A 9,342-nucleotide genomic window follows, 5' to 3' on the forward strand; every position below is an offset into this window, starting at 1 on the left:
AAGCCTCCCCCTTATTGTCATTCTTAGTTCTTACACTTTCTCAGGAGAAGTGATCACATGGTTTTCCAAGCATCTTTACATTTCAAAAGTTTCATAGCAAGTTTAAGACACTAATCCAAGTTATAAATAAGGAGTTACAGCTGAAGTGTTTACATGTTTCCAGTAAGACTAGTATCTAACTAAACATTCATTATCTGCTAGACCTACAAGTTCATTGTAAGTTTAAAGTAATGATTGTTATGTTACAAGTCGGCACATTTTGGTCAAGAGGCCAATCATCTGCCTTGTGTCTCGTTAGCTTTGAAGTTTTGTCTAGACTAACCAAGTCAATCATTTGTTTTCTGTCCTTGCACTCACAATAAATTGTTCATTCCCAGTTTATGACCTCTAATTATCAGATAATGGCTTCACAGCTGGCCTAAAAGGAATGTTTTCTTTGATCATAAATTTGTTCCAAGCCTGTTTTCTTATCCTAGTGCAATTAGCCCATGACACATGAAGGTTTACAGAGCTCTAATTGCAGCTTTCATACTATAAAAGTGTCAAAATTACTTGTATAAACTTAGGAATTCTATAGAATCATTATTGGGAATTATGAAATCATCAGTTTGTTTACATAGCATTACTACAAGAGAGTACATCTTCATAGATATGCAGAAAATCTGTTCAATAGGATGGGCTAATGATGAGGAATCATTAGAACATGTAATAATGATAGGAAAGGCATATCGACAACAGGAATCAATCCAAAGATGAGGCCCTGCAATTCAGAGTTTACCCATTGCAGCTGTGTGAAATGATGGGCCATCCCCAGAGAAGTCACCTGAGCACCTTTTGTTTTTCTTAGATGGCTCCTGACAAGTTGGCATCTGACATGTTTCCTAAAATGCCCAGGAAGGTTTGGAGTCCTATCATGGTACTATTGGAAGATGTTGGAACCATTAAGATGTGTCTAACCACGTGTGTAGGTACATGCCTGTGATCAAATCACTTAGGAGTTACCGCCAGAAGGGTCAGAAATTCACAGTTATTCTTGGATACGCAGTGAACTCAAGGCCAGCTTGGACTACATGAGGTCCTACCTTGAAACAGTGAGAGGAGATGCTAAGGAGATAGTTCGGTAAGAGAGCTTGTTTTACAAGCATGAATACCTGAGTGCAAATAAATCCCTAGCACCCATGCCAAAAACTAACCCAAGCACTGGGGGATCAGAGACTGGTGCTCTCTACATAGTCTGCATTATGGTCTGCTGAATCAGCAAGTCCAAAAGCAGTGGGACTCAAACTTCTAGACCTCTAAATAAATCTTTACTCCATATAAGCTGAGTATCTTAGATATTTGACATGGTAATAGAAAACTTACTGACATACCTTCATAGGCAGGAAGGGACCCCTGGGAAATCCCACAATACCTCTAGTAGAAGACCTAGCTATTTCCTCCCAGAGCTGTTTGTCCCAATGATTGCTTGCTGGTGACCATGTGGCACCCAGCTCTCAGTCAGAAGGGTATAAGGCCATGCATGGGTGTGGCGAGGAGGGCAGGAAAGAAGCCATTAAATGGTTACAAAAGGCCTGGGGCCCCAGCCTGCCCAAAGTGCAGTCACTCTCAAGTGTAGGCGACTCTGCTGGGCACGTATAGCTCTGATGCAGTCCACAGGCTTCTTCTCAGAAGGAGTACAGAGTGGGAACCCAAGCTATCTTTGGAAGATGCCATCTCTTCCCATTCAAACCACAGAATTTACAAGTAAAGTCAGCTTAGAGATGGACTTTTCCTAACACACTCAGTTGGACAAAGGGGAACACTTCATTCAGCCATAAGATCATGTTCATGTTATTTAACTACAAATGGCCCTTTATTTTTTTTAAAAATTCTTTTTACTTTTATTGAAAATACTTATTTCCAGCTGTGTGGTGGTGGCACATGCCTTTAATCCCAGCACTTGGGAAGCAGAGGTGTAGGTGGAATTGCTGGGGCAACTCTATGTAAATGTAGGGGGCTGCACAGCCACAAAAGCATCTCTTGCAGGAGGACCTAACTGAGGACTGCCTGAGAGACCAATGCCAGCCAATTGGGAACTGCTGTTTAGAACAGATACTTTCTTGGGACCAAATGGGGCACGGGAGGTGGTGGGGGGGGGTAGGAAAGGATCTTATAGTCGTGTTCAGATGAGCCTGCTGCAGCATTTCTCACCTGCTCCCAGACACAGGGTCTGTGTCATGAATCCGTGCCACCTCACCTCTAACCCCCAAGAGCAGGTAGGGTCACAATGGAGAGTAGTCCAAGACCCAGGAAGAACAGAGGTAGGTAGATCTCTGTGAGGTGAAGCCAGCCTGGTCTACCGAGCAAGTTCCAGGACAGCCAGGCTCTGTTCCACAGAGAAACCCTGTCTTGAAAAAAAATTCTTTTCTCATACAGCATATCCTGATTATAGGTTTTTTTTTTTTTTATCCCACTCTCTATCCTTCCCAGTTCCTCCCTCTCCTCCAATTCCACTCTTTCTGTCTTCCACTAGAAAAGATCAGACTTCTAAGGGATATCAACCACCCCTGCCTCCAAATTAGGATAATGCAAAAGAAAGAATATCAGAGTTGGACAGAGCAGCCCAACAGAAAGAAAAGAGTCCCAAGAGAAGGCACAAGAATGAGAGACCCACTAGTTTGCACTCTCTGGAGTCTCATAAAAGCATATATATATATATATGTGCATAAAGAGGACCTGGTGCAGACCTGTAGACCAGTGCAGGCCCTGTGTTTGCTGCTTCAGTCTCTGTGACATCATATGACCTTTGCTCAGTTGACTTAGAGGGTTTTGTTCTCCTGGTGTTCTCCACCTGCCTCTGCTCTTATACTCTTTCTGCCTCCTTTTCCATGGTGTTCCCTGACCACTGAGAAGAAGAATTTGATGGAGACATCCCATTTAGAGCTGGGTTCCAAGGACTCTTTGGGTAATGTCTGGCTCTGGGCCCCTGTATCAGTTCCCATATGCTGCAGGAGGAAGCCTCTCTGGTGATGACTGTAATCACTGGCACATGAATACAACAGAATATCATTAGGTGTCATTTTACTGATACTTTATTTTAGACAAGTAGTGTTTAGTTTGCCATAGGTCTTTGGGCTATCTAGTGTCTGGTTCTTGATTACCCAAGCATTGTTGGCTATGGGTTTCATCTTATGGAGTGGGGCTTAAGTCATATCAGACATTTGTTGGCTACTCCCAGAAGTTCTAGGGTGCTATTGCCCTAGCATATTCTGCAAGCAGGACAGATTGTAGGCCAGAGATTTTGTGGCTGGCTGGTGTTTATTTTTCTCTTTTGGTAGCCTGCAAAGTACCTTCCCACATCAAAAACACTAGAACCTAGTGGCGAGGGCTCCATGTAGACACCAGCTCAGCTTCTCCATTTTCAGTGACTTGTATGAGGGTTATCCTCTGCCATGATGCTGTTCCTGTCAGTGTGAAGAGCAAGCCATTGTCTTAGCCACAGCCTGTGTTTTGCAGATTTCCATAAGACCCCCTTGGTCAGCAACTCAACGGTATGCAACCCAGTTCACGTATAGAAAGCTTCTTTGGTGACAAGAGCTGGCCTGTTGGGACCCTGTCTCCCCCATTATTAGCAAACCTTATTAAGATCTCCTACATATATTATAAGAAGTTTCTTCCATTGTGCTAGGATTTCATATGATCCCTCAAATGCCCTTCAATTTCAGCTGTCTCTCCCTGCATTCTCTCCTTCTATCATATCTCCCCCTTCCCCACCTGATCTTCCTATTCCTGTCCTCACCTGTCCCCAGTGCGTTTATGAAATCTATTCTATTTTATGTTGCTTTTCTAAATGTGCCTCCTGCACATATGTTAACGTGTGTCATGAGTAGACACATGTAAATGCATGTTAAAGTGTCCATGTGTGTGTTTGTACACATGTGCAAAAACATGCCTGTAAGTCACATGCATATGTATGGTATCAACTTATGTGTGCTGAGATACATGTGTGTAGGAATAAGGATTATGTGTATGTGTATATGTACATGCAGTTGTGTTTATATACATACGTGTGCTTTGTGCACTTCTATGTAGAAAAGGATACTCTGATCCTGAAGGTATGTTCTGGTCAGGACCCCAGAATGGAGCCGATTCAGCTGTATACGCATCTTCCCACTGAGAGCCAAGAGAACACGAGGGGACTTTTTCCCTGCCCTGGTTCTAAGGCATCAGAATCCAAGGCTCTGGTCCTAGCATGAGCTTTGGGGACTTCAGCGGAAACCTCGGATTTGGTCACAGCCTGTGTCACCCACTGACAGTCCCTGTATCCCATGAAGGAGCATCCCTGGGGCACACGGGCTGCTGCTCTACATTACATGGTTCTCTAGTCAGTATGCACCCAGTAGAAGATGAGCATTGACCGTGGTGGGGAGGATATCAGTTGTCACTGCAGCTGCTGCTGCTATGTGCCTGCCACTGCACCACAGGCAGAAACAAAGGCCAGTTCCTGCCTTGCCTGGGGTAGTGGGAGGGCCCTTTGGCTGCTAGGGCATCTCAAGCAATGAAAAACTGCTGCTGTTTTCCCATCGGCCGTTTCTGACATACTTTGATGTGGTTCAGTGCTACGGGAGGGTGTGCTTTTTGTTGTTTTTTCCTTGCTGTTTTTAAACCTTCCATTACTGCATAGCTAGTGTTCAATGGCATTAGAATCTTTTCAGGAACATCAGTTCTGATAGCTGCAGAGTACTGTAATGTGTCAAATCGTCACTTATCTGTCACTTGCTGTGGAGCAAGAGGACATTTCCCACGGTTACAAATTCAGCTGCCACAAAATCTTAAAGTACATTTTTTATCTTCTGTATTATTAGTAGCAATTATTATTAATATTTTTGATAAAATCCAGGTCCTCACAAATACTAACAAATACTTGTCTTACATCCTCAACCCTTTAACAGATTTTGAACTGCCCATAACATATATATATATATATATATATATATATATATATATACACAAAATTTTATATATAATTTCTGGCATTTAACAATTAAGGTATTAGGAGAGAAAAGTGTATCATACTCCATTTCCAAGCAAAACCTCTCCAAAATGACGAACACAAAGGGAAAGAGGAGAGGTACCCGAGGTACCTGGTATATGTTCTCTAGGCCTTTGAGGAAACACGGAGTTGTTCCTTTGGCCACATACATGAGAATCTACAAAAAGGGTGATACTGTAGACATCAAGGGAATGGGCACTGTTCAAAAAGGAATGCCCCATAAATGTTACCACGACAAAACCGGAAGAGTCTACAACGTCACCCAGCCCGCTGTGGGCATCATTGTAAACAAGCAAGTTAAGGGCAAGATGCTGGCCGAGAGGATCAATGTGTGGATTGAGCATATCAAGCACTCGAAGAGCAGAGACAGCTTCCTGAAGCGGGTGAAGGAGAAGGATCAGAAGAAAAAGGAAGCCGAGGAGAAGGGCCCCTGGGTTCACCTGAAGGGGCTGCCTGCGCCACGCAGAGAAGCACGCTGTGTGAGGAATAATGGAAACAAGCCGGTGCTGCTGGAGCCCATTCCATACGAATTCATGGCCTAATGTACAGAAAAGAAATAAAGGACCAGGACTGCACGGGTTAAAAAAAAAAAAGGTATTCTCATTAACTTTTGCTTATCAAAGTTTAAACTGGGATGCCTCAGAACTTCTACATCATTCCTGCAAGAACTTCCACACAGGGCGTACTTACCTCCTTTACAGACTTGCAAGTAGCTCCATAGTCCATCAATAGCAGATGGGCCATTGTCACAGCTTTCTTAAGAGCATCCTCATGCCCTGGTGTGAGTATCTACCCCGGTTCGGGGGAGGGGTAAAAAAAGAGGAGAAGGAGAAAAAGAGCGCAGGACCCTCTCCGCCTTAACCCCGCCCCCTCCCAGCCCACCTCAAGCTGCCGCACCAGGAGCAAGAAGAGAGAGCGACCCTGCCAGAGATCCGCGTGTCCCACCCAAACAGACCCCCTTTATAAAACCAGAGCAGGGATAATAATGACACTTCTATTTGTATTGGCAACAGCTCTTTGTGACCAGGCCTCCAGCTCTCTTACCCTCTGAACGGCTCAGTGCATCAATTCTGCCCCTGTGTTGGTGTAGAGAACAGTCCACTAGGCTCTGCTTGCTCACTGACAACAGCTTTCCTGTTTCCCGAATGTCCGTCCTTCTAGGGGCACAGAAGCACTAAAAGCCCAGCAACCATTATGAACTCTGAAGAGGGAGTGGAAAGGCTATCGTCCACAGAGCCAACGGGAACAACAACAATCCTTCAACAGCAGGTCACGTGTTTGAGTTCTTTAAAGGGAAGGGGCAAGCTGTGTGTCCCTCCGTGAAGCGGGGATGACAGCGCCATCTTGGCTTCCCTATGGACAGGAAGAGTATGAGAGTCATACCTGATCCATTACTGGAGTCTTGTGGCTTTTCTCTCTCCAGTCTGCCGATCTGGGAACTTCTTCCTGTAGAGATTCCCGGAATACTCCCTGCCTGTGCTTCTGGTTTTGAAATCTGTTCTTGAACAGGCATGATTCTTCAGTGTTCTTCAAGGAAGAACAAATAAATCATTAAGGGAGTGTGTGTGTGTGTGTGTGTGCGTATGTGTGTGTGGTTAAGAAAGCTGAGAGTTGGCTCAGTGGTTAAGAGCACTGACTGCTCTTCCAAAGGTCCCGAGTTCAAATCCCAGCAACCACATGGTGGCTCACACCCATCTGTAATGAGATCTGATGCCCTCTTCTGGGGTGTCTGAAGACAGCTACAGTGTACTTATATAAAATAAATAAATCTTAAAAAGAAAAAAGCTGAGGAGAAAGGCAGTATTGAGGCGTCCATGTCTCACTAACATGTCTCTAGAGGTGTTCACCTCCATGGTGAAGCTATGCTTCTCTTTGGAGTGTTCTCCATTATTTAATTGGATCATTTTCCACACGGCTCTCCTCTTTTACCACAAGGCTCTCCTCTGTTCTTCTTCACTCTAGAAGCATAGAACCAGCAGGGTGTATTTCCCCTGAAAAACCCAATCTAAGCTCACCAAGTGGTCCTGAAGCCATGAATGAAGGGGACTCCTGGCTGGGGATGACTGTTCACTTCTGGAAGCCATTCTGGAGGCGACAGACAATAGGGATTTTTGTGTACACTGTGCTCAATTAGGCTATGTCTTGGGGAAATCTGTCTCTTAAAACCTACACTGTGGTTATGGTCTCCCCACAGCAAGAATATTCTCACTGGGGTCCTGCTGGACAGTTTCCATGTGACCAGCTGGACTGTATGTTCTTCCGTGTCTCATCTTCTCCTTGTGCCACTAAGCATCAAAACTGGAATCAAACACTGGAGCAGCTGAGGCTACCTCCAAGCCAATGACAATCAAGCTGAGAACAGGACTCATGTCTTAAGGATCTTAGAGGAAAGAACAATGAGGGCCTGATTAGACCAACACTACTAATCATTCTCTTGTATCTAGCCAAGAAATCAAGGCTACTAAGGCTTAGCAGCAACAGCCCATGAAGCCTCAACCCTACACAAGAACTACAAGCAACTAAAGAATGTGGAGCATAGGAGAAATAGTTGTGCCCAAGGAAGAGCACACCAATTGGTTAGCTCGCCAAAGGTTAAGTCCTGAAAAGATATATACATGTAGCATTATACAGACTAAGCAGGGTGTATATATTTATATACACACACACACACTATATCTATATCTATATATCATACATACATACACACACACATATGTATGTAACAAGAGTGGGGGAAAAAAAGACCATGAATTTGAAAGGGTCCAAGAAAGGGTCTATATGGGAGGGCTTGGAGGGAGGAAAGGGAAACTTCAAATGATGTAAATAGATTACAATCTCAAAGAATAAAAAGATGTAATTAAAAGCCTTTGGTCTCAGAAGAAAACAACCACTGCAGCAGCAACAACAAATACACAAACCCAGAACTTGCCCCAGACCCCTCCCACCTCCTACATACCCAAGTCTGTTTTCTTGGCCCCCTCTCTTAAGAAAAAGGAACAAGAAACAAAAACAAAGCAAGACCCCCCCCCCCAAAATAATAAACAAAAACAGGCAGGCAAAAGACTAATAAGACAAAAAACTTGTCAGAACAAAGCAAAACAAAAATAAAAAGTCAATTAAAAAATAGCAATGAGTTCATTCTGTGACTCCTGAGTTTGGAGCTAGTGCTAGAATGTGGTTGATATACACAATGGCGCACCACTGGAGAGAACCGATGTTCCCTCTGCCAGGCAGTATCCACTGCACCTAGCCTTTTGGTTAGGGCTGGAACCCCTGTTCGCTTCACACTGTCCTGCAAATGCTTTTTCAGAGAACAGGAAGTTTCCCGATGGAGGGGGTGCAAGAAGAGGGCATCATCGAAGCCTCACATGTAGGAGTCCAACTTCCTGTCTGACCCTGACAGAATTACACATGTCCGGACCCCTGTGTGGTTGGGAGGCCTCCCTGGATCCCCCATTCACTCTCTCCCATTGGTTCCACTGGCAGGGTTGGGGCACACAGTTTTGTTCCTAGTGGTCTGATAGACTCTGTCCCTGGAAGGATCCCCTCCTCAAATCCCTCTTCTCATCCTTCCTCACTGGGGTTTGGGAAGCTTACCTGAGGCGACATCACTGCACAGATGGAATCTTGCAATCTTGACTCTGATACCTGGCCTCTGGCTTTCACATCACAGATTTACAGGCTGTTCAGCCTGATTCTCCCCATTCCTGCATTGCAATTTGCTATCACAGCTGATGGGTGTGGCCTCTGAATTCCCTGTGTCCCTGGGTGTGGTGTTTCTTGGTTCCAATCTGTCCCAGTATGCTGTTATGTGGGGTGGGATAGAAGACTTTGGCCTTCACCCTCCTGTTGTTCTCTTGTCCAGGTGATGTCCTCTGCCGGGTGAAGACCCGGTAAGAAGGGTTCTCTTCAGATGCTGGCATCTTGATATTAGTTACCCAACCCCCATTGCTTTAGGACAGCAGTACACCACAGACTAAGACATCTCTAGGTGCTGCATGGGAGTGGAGCCAGTCTGCATTTGCTCTTGTACATCTGGATATTTCCTTCATATAATATCATCGCAATGACACTGAGATGTCACACCATAAACGTTTTAATTTTTTAGGCTGAATAACAATATTCATTTTTTGTAGACACCATATTTTATCTATTCCTTGATAAAAACATTATTAAAAGTACTGCCATCAACACTGACATTCAAGTAATGGTAGTTGTGCTTTCAATTCTTATACATATTCACTCAAAAGTGAGGGTCCTGGGTAAACCATTCATCATTCTCTCTCTCTCTCTCTCTCTCTCTCTCTCTC

The 9,342-nt window shown here is 44.4% G+C and overlaps 1 pseudogene; it reads left to right on the top strand.

Annotated features, from left to right (window-relative positions):
• Positions 1–5,082: 5,082 nt before the first annotated feature.
• Positions 5,083–5,574, top strand: LOC110307776 (annotated as a pseudogene).
• Positions 5,575–9,342: the final 3,768 nt, after the last annotated feature.

Source organism: Mus caroli, chromosome 13, assembly GCF_900094665.2.
Source record: "Mus caroli chromosome 13, CAROLI_EIJ_v1.1, whole genome shotgun sequence".
Taxonomy (NCBI): Eukaryota; Metazoa; Chordata; class Mammalia; order Rodentia; family Muridae; genus Mus; species Mus caroli.